Source organism: Nerophis ophidion, linkage group LG22 (assembly GCF_033978795.1).
Source record: "Nerophis ophidion isolate RoL-2023_Sa linkage group LG22, RoL_Noph_v1.0, whole genome shotgun sequence".
Taxonomy (NCBI): domain Eukaryota; kingdom Metazoa; phylum Chordata; class Actinopteri; order Syngnathiformes; family Syngnathidae; genus Nerophis; species Nerophis ophidion.
In genome coordinates this window covers 10,441,383-10,456,382 of record NC_084632.1, presented here as the reverse complement: position 1 = coordinate 10,456,382, position 15,000 = coordinate 10,441,383, and the positions used below count along the sequence as shown (strand labels likewise).

Here is a 15,000-nt window from a genome sequence, read left to right as displayed (position 1 = left end):
CCGCAGTTTTTGCGGTCCAAGGGAAATCCAGAGTAAAGTAAAGACATGTAATTTCAAACAATAACAAAATGAAAATGCTTTTTCCTTATGCGTTCAAACACACGTCTTCTAAACAGCACTATTATCTTTGCATTGTCTTAATTTTATATATATATATATATATATATATATATATATATATATATATATATATATATATATATATATATACATATATATATATATATATATATATATATATATATATATATACATATATATATATATATATATATATATATATATATACAGGGTTTCCCACACATTCATTTATTTGTGGCGGTGCGCCACTAAAGAATTATGGCAGCCACAAATAAAAATACAAAAAATTTTTAAAAAGAAAAGCATTTTTATTTTTTTCAGGCTTTTGACTCGCTCGACTGCTCATAAAAGCAATGGGACTCTGTCTGTGAATGGAGCTCGTAGTTACATATTATATAAATATGTAAATGTTACACAAAATGTATATAAATATGTACATAAAGTGTTGTAATTATATTCCAACTCCGCGTTCTTCTTGGTCATCGCCGCCGTTGTATATATATATATATATATATATATATATATATATATATATATATATATATGTATATATATATATATATATATATATATATATATATGTAGGTGTGGGAAAAATCACAAGACTACTTCATCTCTACAGAACTGTTTCATGAGGGGTTCCCTCAATCATCAGGAGATTGAGGGAACCCCTCATAAAACAGTTCTGTAGAGATGAAGTAGTCTTGTGATTTTTCCCACACCTACATATTGCGCTCTACCACGGTATCGAGCACTATTCTCTGGATAATCCAATCAAGACATATATATATATATATATATATATATATATATAAATATATATATATATATATATATATATATATATATATATAAATATATATATATATATATATAAATATATATATATATATATATACACACATACATATATATATACACATACATATATATATATATACACATACATATATATATATATATATATACACATACATATATATATATATACACATACATATATATATATATACACATACATACATACATGTATACATATAAATACATATATACATACATGTATACATAAATATCCATGTGTACATATAAATACATATATATATACATATATAAATACATAGTTATATACATATATACAGTATGTATGTATATATACACATGTATGTATATATATATATATATATATATATATATATATATATATATACATATATATATATATATATATATATCTATATATATATATATATACTGTGTATATATGTGTGTATATATACAGTATATATATACATATATATATATATTCTGTATGTATGTTTATGTGTATATATAAATACACACACACACACGCACGCACGCACGCACACACACACACACACACACACACACACTGTAAATACAGCACATAATAAGTATCAACAAGTTGTTAAGATGGTGTGAGTCATGATAGCAACTATTTATGTCTAATGCATGAACTCATTGCACCATCCGTCTGATGCTCATTTTATGTGGTTTAAGTCATTTTCTGTCCTGGGTAGATTTTTCTTCATGTTTTTAACTCCCATGACAATTTAACGAGGTTTACAAATGCTAATTTTTGACCACAATGTCTAAAGTTGACAGTGGTAACACAATAAACACAATCAGACATTCCCGCTGCTAAATTGCATGCGGTGCTTGACACTGCTCGGGAGCGGGGCTGGAAAATGTCATGGAAGTTGGCATCAAGGAGCTCTTGTTACCTCCAAAAAAGCTAAATCACAGACTGCTCTGCAATCCAGAAGGCGAGCAGCCTCTCACACACACACTCTCACACACACACACACACACACACACACACACACACACACACACACACACACACACACACACACACACACACACACACACACACACACACACACACACACGCATGCACAAACCCCAATTCCACCCACAGTCTGTAGAGTTATTTATTTAACCTTACTTGACAGTTATTGCGGCCATGCCAAAAAGCAACTAACAATTCCTACAGACCTATTTAAAATAGACGAGGGCAACTGCATCGTTTTGGGAGACTTGAGGGCTTTAAATGCTCCACAGTCTTCTCCAAAGTCGCCCGCATCACCGGCTGAAATTGCTCCACCATAACTGAGCGTAGACTAATCCAAGTTCGCCAGAACAGAGCATACCTGCTGGTGTTTCAGACTTGCATGGGGCCTCGTGTATGCACAAAAACCTGGCGCGCACCCCTTTTTTTAGGGGAAAAATGAGATGTATCAAGAGTGAACTGAGCATGGAAATGTGCTTCACGTACTCACATTTCTACATGCTGTGGATACTTCAATCAATCCATTTCCATTTTCTGCCGCTTATTCCCGTTCGGGGTCGCGGGGGGCGCTGGCGCCTATCTCAGCTACAATCGGGCGGAAGGCGGGGCACACCCTGGACAAGTCGCCACCTCATCGCAGGGCCTTCAATCAATCAATCAATGTTTATTTATATAGCCCTAAATCACAAGTGTCTCTCAGGTCTGCACAAGCCACAAGGACATCCGCAGTGCAGACCCCACATAAGGGCAAGGAAAAACTCACCTCGGTGGGACGTCGATGTGAATGACTATGAGAAACCTTGGAGAGGGCCCTCTAGGGCAGTGGTTCTCAAATGGGGGTACACGTGTACCCCTGGGGTACTTGAATGTATGCCAATGGGTACGTGAGATTTTTTTTAAATATTCTAACAATAGCAACAATTCAAAAATCCTTTATAAATATATTTATTGAATAATACTTCAACAAAATATGAATGTAAGCTCATAAACTATGAAAAGAAATGCAACAATGCAATATTCGGTGTTGACAGCTCGATTTTTTTTGTGGACATGTTCCATAAATATTGATGTTAAAGATTTCTTTTTTTGTGAAGAAATGTTTAGAATTAAGTTCATGAATTCAAATGGATCTCTATTACATTTTCCAAAGAGGGCACTTTAAGTTGATGATTATTTCTATGTGTAGATATCTGTATTTATAATTGAATCACTTGTTTATTTTTCAACAAGTTTTTAGTTATTTTTATATCTTTTTTTCCAAATAGTTCAAGAAAGACCACTACAAACGAGCAATATTTTGCACTGTTATACAATTTAATCAATCAGAAACTGATGACATAGTGCTGTATTTTACTTCTTTATCTCTTTTTTTCAACCAAGAATGCTTTGCTCTGATTAGGGGGTACTTGAATTAAAAAAAATGTTCACAGGGGGTACATGACTGAAAAAAGGTTGAGAACCACTGCTCTAGGGTATACTTCGGCGACTCAAAGAGTTGGTTGCTCGGGCCTTTTCAACATTTTGATTTCAAGGATGTACATCTAGCATAGTGGGGACGTCTATTAATTTATTTAGGCGATCATTTTGCCACCTTTTGCTTGAGACGGTGGAGGAATGGCCCCACTTTTTGTCCGCAAGTAGCTCTCCTGAATTGTAATAATAAATTGAGTATTCAAACAATATATCCTTTTGGATCCTTTTTGACAATTTTTCTAATGCCACTCAACTCTCTTTGTGAATTCCGGGGAATTACGAAGGGCAGAGTGTAGGATCTCAGGCACATGGCTAATTTCAACACAATTTGCTTACTTATAAGTGGGCAAACATGTGCGCTCAATTCCACGTTGATTGGGATGTTAAAAAAAGAAATGTGTTTGGATTAGTGCATTTTCTGGATTTGAGCGTACACCATTTTTTGTAGGAAATCCATGCAATTTAATACATGAGGCCCCAGCTCTTCTGCTCTCTGGATGGGCAAAAGATTACGGTGGCACACCTCATCCATGAGAGCCTTGGAGAGCAGTGAAGTCTGCAATAAAGGACTGTGAACAAGGCCCGGAGAGGACAACACTTTGGGGTGCAGGCAGAGGGGGTAAGACAAAATTCTGGACCCACCGTACACACACACGGTATGTTTTTACATGCGTGAAAAACTAATTATTTCATGGATTTTGCTGAAAATATCTATTTAAAACACATGCAAAAATGTTATACGTTTTTTTTAACTTTTCAACCCTTGTGCAACCCTAGGGCCCAAAACGGCCATCGCCTGTGTTCCTTAAGTGCTATGATTTATCAGTTTTTTTTAAATTGCATAGTGTTTATGATTGCAACATTGTTAGAATAAGACATAAACATAAAACATACACACTTTCTCTTAAGAACTCTTTTGGCCCCATTGACTCTCACTATAACTAATATTTTTTTTAACAGACTGTAATCCTGGTGCATTACTATCCTTTTTCCATGGAAACTGACTCATTCTTGCTGATTGAAAAACAAGAAAATGTTGTTTTGATGTAATTGCGCCACTTAACCACTAGATGGCACCAGAAAACCAGAGCTTTGATGAGCGTAAATGAGTTAAACGGCCATTAAAAAGATATTGGGCAGTTATACGTAACATGGCAGAATATATATGTATAAATGTATATATATATGTATGTATGTATATATATGTATATATAGATATATGTATACATACATATATATGTGTATGTGTAAACATAAATATATATGTATACATACATATATATATATGTGTATATATATAAATATATATGTCTATACATATATATATATATATGTGTATATATATATATAAATATATATGTGTATATATATATATATATATATATATATATATATATACATATATGTATGACTTGTGTGAACTCAATAAACTCAATGATGTTCTGCCTGTTTTCTCTCTCATTCAGGCAATGAAGACTGAAATATATTTTTTTGCCCACTATATCAAAATCAATATTGTCACGAATTATTGACCAATTCAAGGCTGTCATTTTCTAACCTCAAATATTCCAGTCTGCCACCTACTTTTGGAAATATTGCATATTTTACATTTTGCCATCATAAAAATAACAGTTATTTTTTTTACAAAAAGGCAGATTATCCTCTGCATTTGACCCGTCACAGGTGAGGGGAGCAGTGAGCAGCAGCATTAGCCGCTCCCGGGGACAATTTTTGGTGATTTAACCCTCAATTCCAACCCCCTGATGCTGAGTGAGCTGCAATGGGTCCTGTTTTTATTGTGTACTGATTTCAGGGTGGACACTAACCACTAGGCCACTGAGTAGGTGGTATAAACCTAATAATTAATAAACCTCCCCAATAATTCAGTTTTGACAACAAATGCAATATAAAGTGGACAGAATATGAATTTAAATAATCATAAAACGTGTCATTATTCACTTAGATATATTTTATTTTATTTTAGATTGTAAAGTAAAGATTAGCTGATACACATGATTATGTGGATTATGGATAATACAAATCATAATAACACATCATTATTATTATGATTATATTATTATTAGTGCATCTCCTGGGGTTAAGTCTGTAATGAGTCTGTTTCTAGCTTTAATTGAAGTTCCTTTACAAAAGCCCAGGGGGGGCCCGGTGCTTGGGGCCCCGATACAACATCCCCACTTACCTGCCTACTTCGACGCCGCTGAGTGCAGGTAATCCAAGATGGCTTCCTTGTGTGGCGGGGTCATGGAGGTCACCCTGCCAGAAAAGTCAGCATATCAATATGTGGAATATAATTATGGAATGGGTTCTGGTTCTGGACTAAGTAAAATGAAAGTAAAATGAATTAGTTTATTTCATAATTAGTTTTAATGGGTTATCAATAATACTGTATCTACTGTACATCCATTTAAATATGTCCATCCACCTACCATCTTTTACCTATATTTACCTACTTGTTTACCTTATTCTGCTTATGTGTACCTGCTCTATACCATCTTTTACCTATTTTTATCTACTTTATACCATTTTTTATCTATGTTTACCTACTTTTTTTTTTTTTTTACCTTATTCTGCCTTTGGTTATCTGCTCTATACCCTATTGTACCAATGTTTACCTGAATCATACACTCTTTTATCTATGTTACATATATACTATCTTATACACACACACACACGCATATTTAAATATACATATATGTATACATACTTACATATATACATCTATACATACATATATATATATATATATATATATATATATATATATATACATACATACATACACACACATTATATATATGTATATACACATAAAAAAACAGTACACATATATGCTATATATATATATATATATATATAAGTATACAGCCCCACATATAGACATACATATATATATAAATATATATATATATATATACATATATATATATATATATATATATACATACATACATACATACATATATATATATATATATATATATATATATATATATATATAGGTATGGCCGGGGTTAGTGCGTGTGCCTCACAATAAGAAGATCCTGGGTTCGATCCCCGGACTGGGGGGATGACTGCGTGGGTTCCCTCAGGGTACGCCGACTCCCTCCCAGCTCCAAAGACATGCATCCGGGGATAGGTTGATTGGCAACACAAAATTTTCACGAGTGTGTGAAAGTGAGTGTGAATGTTGTCAATCTTTGTTGGCCCTGTGTTGAGGTGGCGACTTGGCCAGGGTGCATCAGACCTTCCACCTGAATGCAGCTAAGATAGGCTCCAGCACCCCCCGCAACTACGAGGGACAAGCGGTAGAATATGGATGGATGGACACATATATATGTATATATATATATATATATATATATATATATATATAAAAATATATATATATATATATATATATATATATGTATATATATATATATATATATATATATATATATATATATATATATCCATCCAACCATTTTCTGCCGCTTATTCCCTTTGGAGTCGCGGGGGGCGCTGGTGCCTATTTCAGCTACAATCGGGCGGAAGGTGGGGTACACCATATTTATATATATATATATATATATATATATATATATATATATATATATATATATACACATGTATATATATCGGGCAGAAGGCGGGGTACACCCTGGACAAGTCGCCACATTGTAGCTGAGATAGGCGTCAGCGCCCCCCGCGACCCCAAAAGGGAATAAGCGGTAGAAATGGATGGATGGATATATATATATATATATATATATATATATATATATATATATATATATATATATATATATATATATATATGTATATATATAAATGTGTATATATATATATATATATATATATATATCTATATATATATCTATATATATATATATATATATATATATATATATAGTGTGTGTGTGTGTATTTAAAGGGGCCTTATACATACAGTATATATTATAATTTGATGGGGGGGAAAAAATGGTTGTACATTTATGAACTGAGGCGTGTTTAGACCTATAATTAGAATTATTATTAATATATAAAGGCGCAGATTCCGACCATTGAAATACTTTATATAATTCAAGACTTACAGTAAGTTTAAAAAAAAAAAAATCACCGCACAGCATTATGGAGGCTACAGTTTCAATGTTAAAGGTCTAAAAAAAAATGTTGAAAACGTCCTGCAGGACGGATTGAAAATCTTAACTCTCTACTGCCATCCGGCTCGCAGCTTTATTTTTTAGATGAATTTATGTAGAAATATACGAAGTACAATTTCAGTTCAATATTTGACAACATTACAGATGATATATGGATTTAAAATTAACTTTAATGGAAACTATATATATACATGTATGTGTATATATAGTTATATATATATATATATATAAAAATAACCATATGTGTATATGTATACATCTATATATACATGTTTATATGTATGTTTATATATACTGTATACTTAACAAAAATATAAACCCAACACTGGTTTTGCTCCCATTTTTCATGAGTTGAACTCAAAGATGTAAAACTTTGACTAAATTCACTAAAGACTGATCCCTTTCAAATCGGTCTAAATCTGTGAGCATTCCTTTTTTACCAAGATAATCCATCCCACCTCACAGGTGTGGCATATCAAGATGCTGATTAAACAGCATGATTATTGCACAGGTGTGCCTTAGGCTGCCTACAATAAAAGGCCACTCTGAAATGTGCAGTTTTGCTTTATTGGGGGTCTGGGAGGGTTAGAAAAGCAGTCAGTATCTGGTGTGACTACCATTCGCCTCATGCAGTGCAACGCATCTCTTTCGCATTGACTTGATCAGGTTGCTGATTGTGAACTGTGGAATGTTGGTCCACTCCTCTTCAAGGACTGTGCCAAGTTTCTGGGTATTGGCAGGTAATAGAACACGCTGTTGTCTACGCCAAACCACAGCATCCCAAACATGTTTAATGGATGACATGTCCGGTGATTATGCTGGCCATGCAAGAACTGGCATCAGCTTCCAAGCATTGTGTACAGATCCTTGCAACATGGGGCTGTGCATAGGTACAGTGCAACATGGGTGAATGGCACAACAATGGGACTCAGGATCTCGTCACGGTATCTTTGTGCATTCAAAATGTTATCAATAAAATGCACTTGCGTTCGTTGTCCATAACAAACACCTGCCCATACCATAACCCCAACCCCACCATGGGCCACTCGATTCACAGCGTTGACATCAGCAAACCGCTCTCCCACACGTAGCCCCACACACTGTTTGCCATCTGCCCTGAACAGTGAAAACGGGATTCATCCTTGAAGAGAACAACTCTCCAACGTACCAGACACCATCGAATGTGAGCATTTGCCCACTTAAGTCGGTTACGACAACAAACTGCAGTCAGGTCGAGACCCGGATGAGGACGATAAGCTCCCCCTGAGGTGGTTTCTCAGTTTGTGTATAAATGATTTGGTTATACAAACCAATTGTTGCTGCAGCTGTCTGGGTGGCTAGTCTCAGACGACAATGGAGGTGCACCTGCTGGATGTGGAGGTCCTGGGCTGGGGGTGGTTACACGTGGTCTGCGGTTGTGAGGCCGGTTGGATGTACTGCCAAATTCTCTGAAACGCCTTTGGAGACGGCTTTTGGTAGATAAATTAACATTCAATTCATGGGCAACAGCTCTGGTGGACGTTCCTGCAGTCAGCGTGCCAACTGCACGCTCCCTCAAAACTTGCGACATCTGTGGCATTGTGCTGTGTGATAAAACTGCGCATTTCAGAGTGACCTTGTCACATTCAAAACGCATTGTGATGCGCGGAGATATCACCTCAGGATGCAGTGGGACCAGACAGGCAGGATTGCAGGTATGAATCTGATTTATTATACAAAAAATAAAAGAACACTTATACAAACAGCAAAGTAAAGGCGTGCCGGAGCGCATGAAAAGCTAAAGCTAATAGCTAGCACTAGAGTCCAAGTAAGTGTCACAGAAGCGCGTGTCAAGCGCACAGAAGCCAAGGCGTAACTTGGCACAGAACCGACAAAGCAGAGAAAACCAAACGTGACAGTTGCGCGTAGCAAACCATGAGCCAAGACCGAACTGAGGTAGAAAACAGTCTTAAATACTAAAGTAAACAATTGCCGTCAGGTGTGCGTCGAAAAACATAGCAGGTAGAACAAATGAGAAACCATGGCAACGAGATAAAACAGGAAATGCAAAACTCAGAACAAGAAGAGTCTAAAATTAATAGTCAAAACACAAACAAAGACTCAAATATAGATAAAAGATGTGATCCGGGAATCGGATCACAACAGACCTTTTATTGTGTGCAGCCTATGCCTATGCAATAATCACGCTGTTTAATTAATCAGCTTATTGATATGCCACACCTTTACCATGAATTGATTAACGTGGACCCCGACTTAAACAAGTTGAAAAACGTATTCGGGTGATACCATTTAGTGGTCAATTGTACGGAATATGTACTGAACTGTGCAATCTACTAATAAAAGTTTCAATCAATAAATCAATCAATCAATCAATCAATCAATTAATCAATCAATCAATCTAAAACCTGTGAGGTGGGATGGATTATCTGGGCAAAGAATAAATGCTCATTAACACAGATTTAGACAGATTTGTGAACAATATTTGATAAAAATATGTATTTTGTGTATGTAAATGGGTTATATTTGTATAGCGCTTTTCTACCTTAAAGGTACTCAAAGCGATTTGACGCTATTTCCACATTCCCCCATTCACACACACATTCACACACTGATGGCGGGAGCTGCCATGCAAGGCGCTAACCCCGACCAATCAGGGGCAAGAGTGAAGTGTCTTGCTCAAGGACACAACGGACGTGACTAGGTTGGTAGAAGCTGGGGATCGAACTAGGAACCCTCAGGTTGCTGGCACAGCTACTCTTCCAACCGCGCCACACCGTCCATGTAGTAAAAGTTTTAGATCTTTGAATTCAACTCATAAAAAATGGGAGCAACACCAAAAGTGTTGCGTTTATATTTTTTTTTCATATATACATATATACATATATATATATATATATATATATATATATATATATATATATATATATATATATGTGTGTGTGTGTGTGTGTGTATGTATGTATATTTATGTACATATATATATACACATACTGTATATGTGTGTGTTTGTATCTATGTATATATACATATACATATATATATATATATATATATATATATGTGTGTACATATACATACAGTACATGCATATACGTATATATGTGTGTGGGTGGGTGTGCAAATATATGTGTGTGTGTGTATATGCATACATACATATATATATATATATATATATATATATATATATATATATATATATATATGTATGTATGTGTGTATGTGTGTGTAAGAGCAACCGTAAAATGAAAGTAATTTTAGAAAAAGAAAACAATTATAGGTAAAAATTAAACGACAATGTGTGCATGTAAAGTGGAACCTCAGAGCTAAACGCAGACTAATTATGTCGGTAAATAAGTGTACAGTCAAAATGAGCTTTATGGCTTCATAAATTGTTAATTACACACACAGCTTAATAATAATTCAACTTTTATCCCTGCACTGATTTGTCATTTTTCATTACGTCGTTTCGGGAAAAAGCCACACATTGGAACGTCTTTTGAGCGTAAATGTTCAATAATGACCTTTGCTTGGCAACCAATAAAAGTGGTCTCTAATAATAAAAGTGCTCTCGTTACATCTGGGAGCCAATTATGTCGAAGTTAAAAGGAGAAACACCTCAGGAGGCCAAACGCCGCCGTCAGTGTGGAGACACGCATGGCCGCCAGATGGGAGAAAGACACGTTAGCTGCTGTGATGAAAAGGAACCTGAGGAGGCCGCATGGCTCATTACAGACGTGACCTGTGGAGGCACATCACGGTCAAAGGTGGGGGAAGTCGATCTTTACTGGGAACAACTCCGCGCAATTAGGCAGGAGGACGACCACAAATGATTCACATGTTTATCATGATGTAAGATCACCTTTACCTTGACAATGAACTCCTCTTTAATCATCGACCGGAAACGTAAAGAAAACTTTAAACCTCTCTTTCATATAGTTTCTCATTTTACACTTTTTTGTTTCTATCTGGTGTTTTCCGCCCCTGCTCTGGGTTTCCGGCAGTGGTGAATTTTGACTGGGGCGGAGCAACGAGGCAGGTGGACCAATCTGCAAATGAACGTAATTTAGAATAATTATGTATATATTATCACACAACACTTATGCTTAAAGGTCTACTGAAATTATATTTTCTTATTCAAACAGGGATAGCAGGTCCATTCTATGTGTCATACTTGATCATTTCGCCATATTGCCATATTTTTGCTGAAAGGATTTAGTAGAGAACATCGACGATAAAGTTAGCCACTTTTGGTCGCTAATAAAAAAGCCTTGCCTGTACCGGAAGTAGTAGACGATGACGTTACCGGTGTGAGGGCTCCTCACGTCCTCACATTGTTTATAATGGGAGCCTCCAACAGCAAGAGCTATTCGGACCGAGAAAACGACAATTTTCCCATTAATTTGAGCGAGGATGAAAGATTCGTAGCTGAGGATATTGATAGCGAAGGACTAGAAAAAATAAATAAATAAAAATAAAGTAAAAAAAAAAAAGGCGATTCAGATATTTTTAGACACATTTACTAGGATAATTCTGGGAAATCCCTTATCTTTCTATTGTGTTGCTAGTGTTTTAGTGAGTTAAATAGTACCTGATAGTCGGAGGGGTGTGTCCACGGGTGTGTTGACGCCAGTGTCTGAGGGAAGTCACGGCAGCTGCATGGACGGCGCAAGCTCCACTGATCTCCGGTAGGAGGCGACTTTTTAACCACAATTTTCTCAACGAAACCTGCCGGTTGACAAGTGGTCGGGATCCATGTTCGCTTGACCGCTCTGATCCATAGTAAAGCTTCACCTCCGGGAATTTTAAACAAGCAAACACCGTGTAAAGCTTCCCAACTCCATCTTTCTACTTTGACGTCTCCATTATTAATTGAACAAATTGCAAAAGATTCAGCAACACAGATGTCCAAAATACTGTGTAATTGCGCGATGAAAAGAGACGACTTTTAGCCGCAAGTGGTGCTGCGCTAATATGTCCCCTCCAACTCGATACGTCACGCGCATGTTTCATCATACGCGTCATCATTCCGCGACGTTTTCAACAAGAAACTCAGCGGGAAATTTAAAATTGTAATTTAGTAAACTAAACTGGCCGATGTTAATATTTCATCATTGATATATAAACTATCAGACTGCGTGGTCGGTAGTAGTGGGTTTCAGTAGGCCTTTAAGGGCAGTTGCTATAGTTATTATCAATTGTGCTGAAGTTTTATTTTTCTATCCGTGCAAAGCTGGAAATCCAAAAGATTGCAAGTCGTCTCGTATTAGTGTTGTGTCCAAACTCGGCCTGCTGACTGCCATGGCCGAACATCAAGTACCGTGACGCAGACGGAGAGGAGACAAGGCGATATCACAAGTGTCAGTACATTTGCATATCTTCAATAGTCATATATTGTGGCTAACTGGGGTTGCTGAAATTACCCCACCTCCTTCAGCAGCAGCTTCAGTGATGTAACCAGGGACCTCCCAAATAAATAGAGGAAGCACGTGGACCAGACTTTAGAGCATAGTTTGGATCTGTAAGTAGAGTACAGCCCAAAAAAACGCTTATCCTCAATTGAGCAAATTTGAACTCTATCTCCGCATGATTCCTTGCTTCTTGTTTAATAGATGTCATCAGTGTTAAGTTTCCGTTTCCATATGAGTTGGGAAATTGTGTTAGATGTAAATATAAACAGAATACAATGATTTGCAAATCCTTTTCAACCCATTTTCAGTTGAATATGCTACAAAGACAACATATTTGATGTTCAAAATGATAAAAAAAATTTTTGGGCAAGTAATCATTAACTTTAGAATTTGATGCCAGCAACACGTGACAAAGAAGTTGGGAAAGGTGGCAATAAATACTGATAAAGTTGAGGAATGCTCATCAAACACTTATTTGGAACATCCCACAGGTGTGCAGGCTAATTGGGAACAGGTGGGTGCCATGATTGGGTATAAAAACGGCTTCCCAAAAAATGCTCAGTCTTTCACAAGAAAGGATGGGGCGAGGTACACCCCTTTGTCCACAACTGCGTGAGCAAATAGTCAAACAGTTTAGGAACAACGTTTCTCAAAACGCAATTGCAAGAAATTTAAGGATTTCAACATCTACAGTAAGGATTTCAACATCTACGGTCCATAATATAATCAAAAGGTTAAGAGAATCTGGAGAAATCACTCCACGAATTTCTCAATGACCCAACATTGAATGACCGTGACCTTCGATCTCTCAGACGGCACTGTATCAAAAACCAACATCAATCTCTAAAGGATATCACCACATGGGCTCAGCAACACTTCAGAAAACCACTGTCACTAAATACAGTTCGTCGCTACATCTGTAAGTGCAAGTTAAAGCTCTACTATGCAAAGCGAAAGCCATTTATCAACAACATCCAGAAACGCCACCAGCTTCTCTGGGCCCGAGATCATCTAAGATGGACTGACGCAAAGTGGAAAAGTGTTCTGTGGTCTGACGAGTCCACATTTCAAATTGTTTTTGGAAATATTCAACATTGTGTCATCCAGGACCAAAGGGGAAGCGAAACCATCCAGACTGTTATCGACGCAAAGTTCAAAAGCCAGCATCTGTGATGATATGGGGGTGCATTAGTGCCCAAGGCATGGGTAACTTACACATCTGTGAAGGCACCATTAATGCTGAAAGGTACATACAGGTTTTGGAACAACATCTGCTGCCATCTAAGCGCCTTCTTTTTCATGGACGCCCCTGCTTATTTCAGCAATACAATGCCAAGCCACATTCAGCACGAGTTACAACAGCGTGGCTTCGTAAAAAAAAAAAAGAGTACGGGTACTTTCCTGGCCCACCTGCAGTCCAAACCTGTCTCCCATCGAAAATATGTGGCGCATCATGAAGCGTAAAATACGACAGCGGAGACCCCAGACCAGGGGTAGGGAACCTATGGCTCTAGAGCCAGATGTGGCTCTTTTGATGACTGCATCTGGCTCTCAGATCCATCTGAGCTGACATTGCTTAACACGATTAGTAATGAATAATTCCGCTGGTAATCGATGTTAAAAATAACGTTCAACATATAAAACATTCTTATGCATTTTAATCCATCCATCCGTTTTCAACCGCACCTGTTCAATAAGTCACATCAATGGTAAGAAGTCCATCCATCTATTCTCTACCGCTTGTCCCTTTTAGGGTCGCGGGGGTGGCTGGAGCCTATTTCAGCTGCATTTGGGCGGAAGGTGGTGTACACCCTGGACAAGTCGCCACCTCATCGCAGGGTCAAGACACATATAAACAGACAACATTCACACTCACATTCACACACCAGGGCCAATTTAGTGTTGCAAAAGAAGTATTTTATTTATTATTGATTAGCTTCAGAATAAAAATGATATAAAATATAAGACTTATACTCTAAAAATGTAGGTCTTACTTAAAAAATGCATGCATTTAGTTGTATTCAGTGTTAAAACATATGATACGGCTCTCACGGTAATACACTTT

At 36.6% G+C, this 15,000-nt stretch overlaps 1 long non-coding RNA gene across 2 annotated transcripts in view; it reads right to left on the bottom strand.

Moving 5' to 3' along the window:
* Positions 1-15,000, bottom strand: part of LOC133540558 (uncharacterized) — a 138,956-nt gene that overhangs the window by 122,936 nt on the left and 1,020 nt on the right. For both annotated transcript variants that reach the window (XR_009803659.1, XR_009803660.1), the window contains exon 2: positions 5,565-5,638. This is a non-coding gene — a long non-coding RNA (uncharacterized LOC133540558). The remainder of the gene's footprint in view (positions 1-5,564; positions 5,639-15,000) is intronic.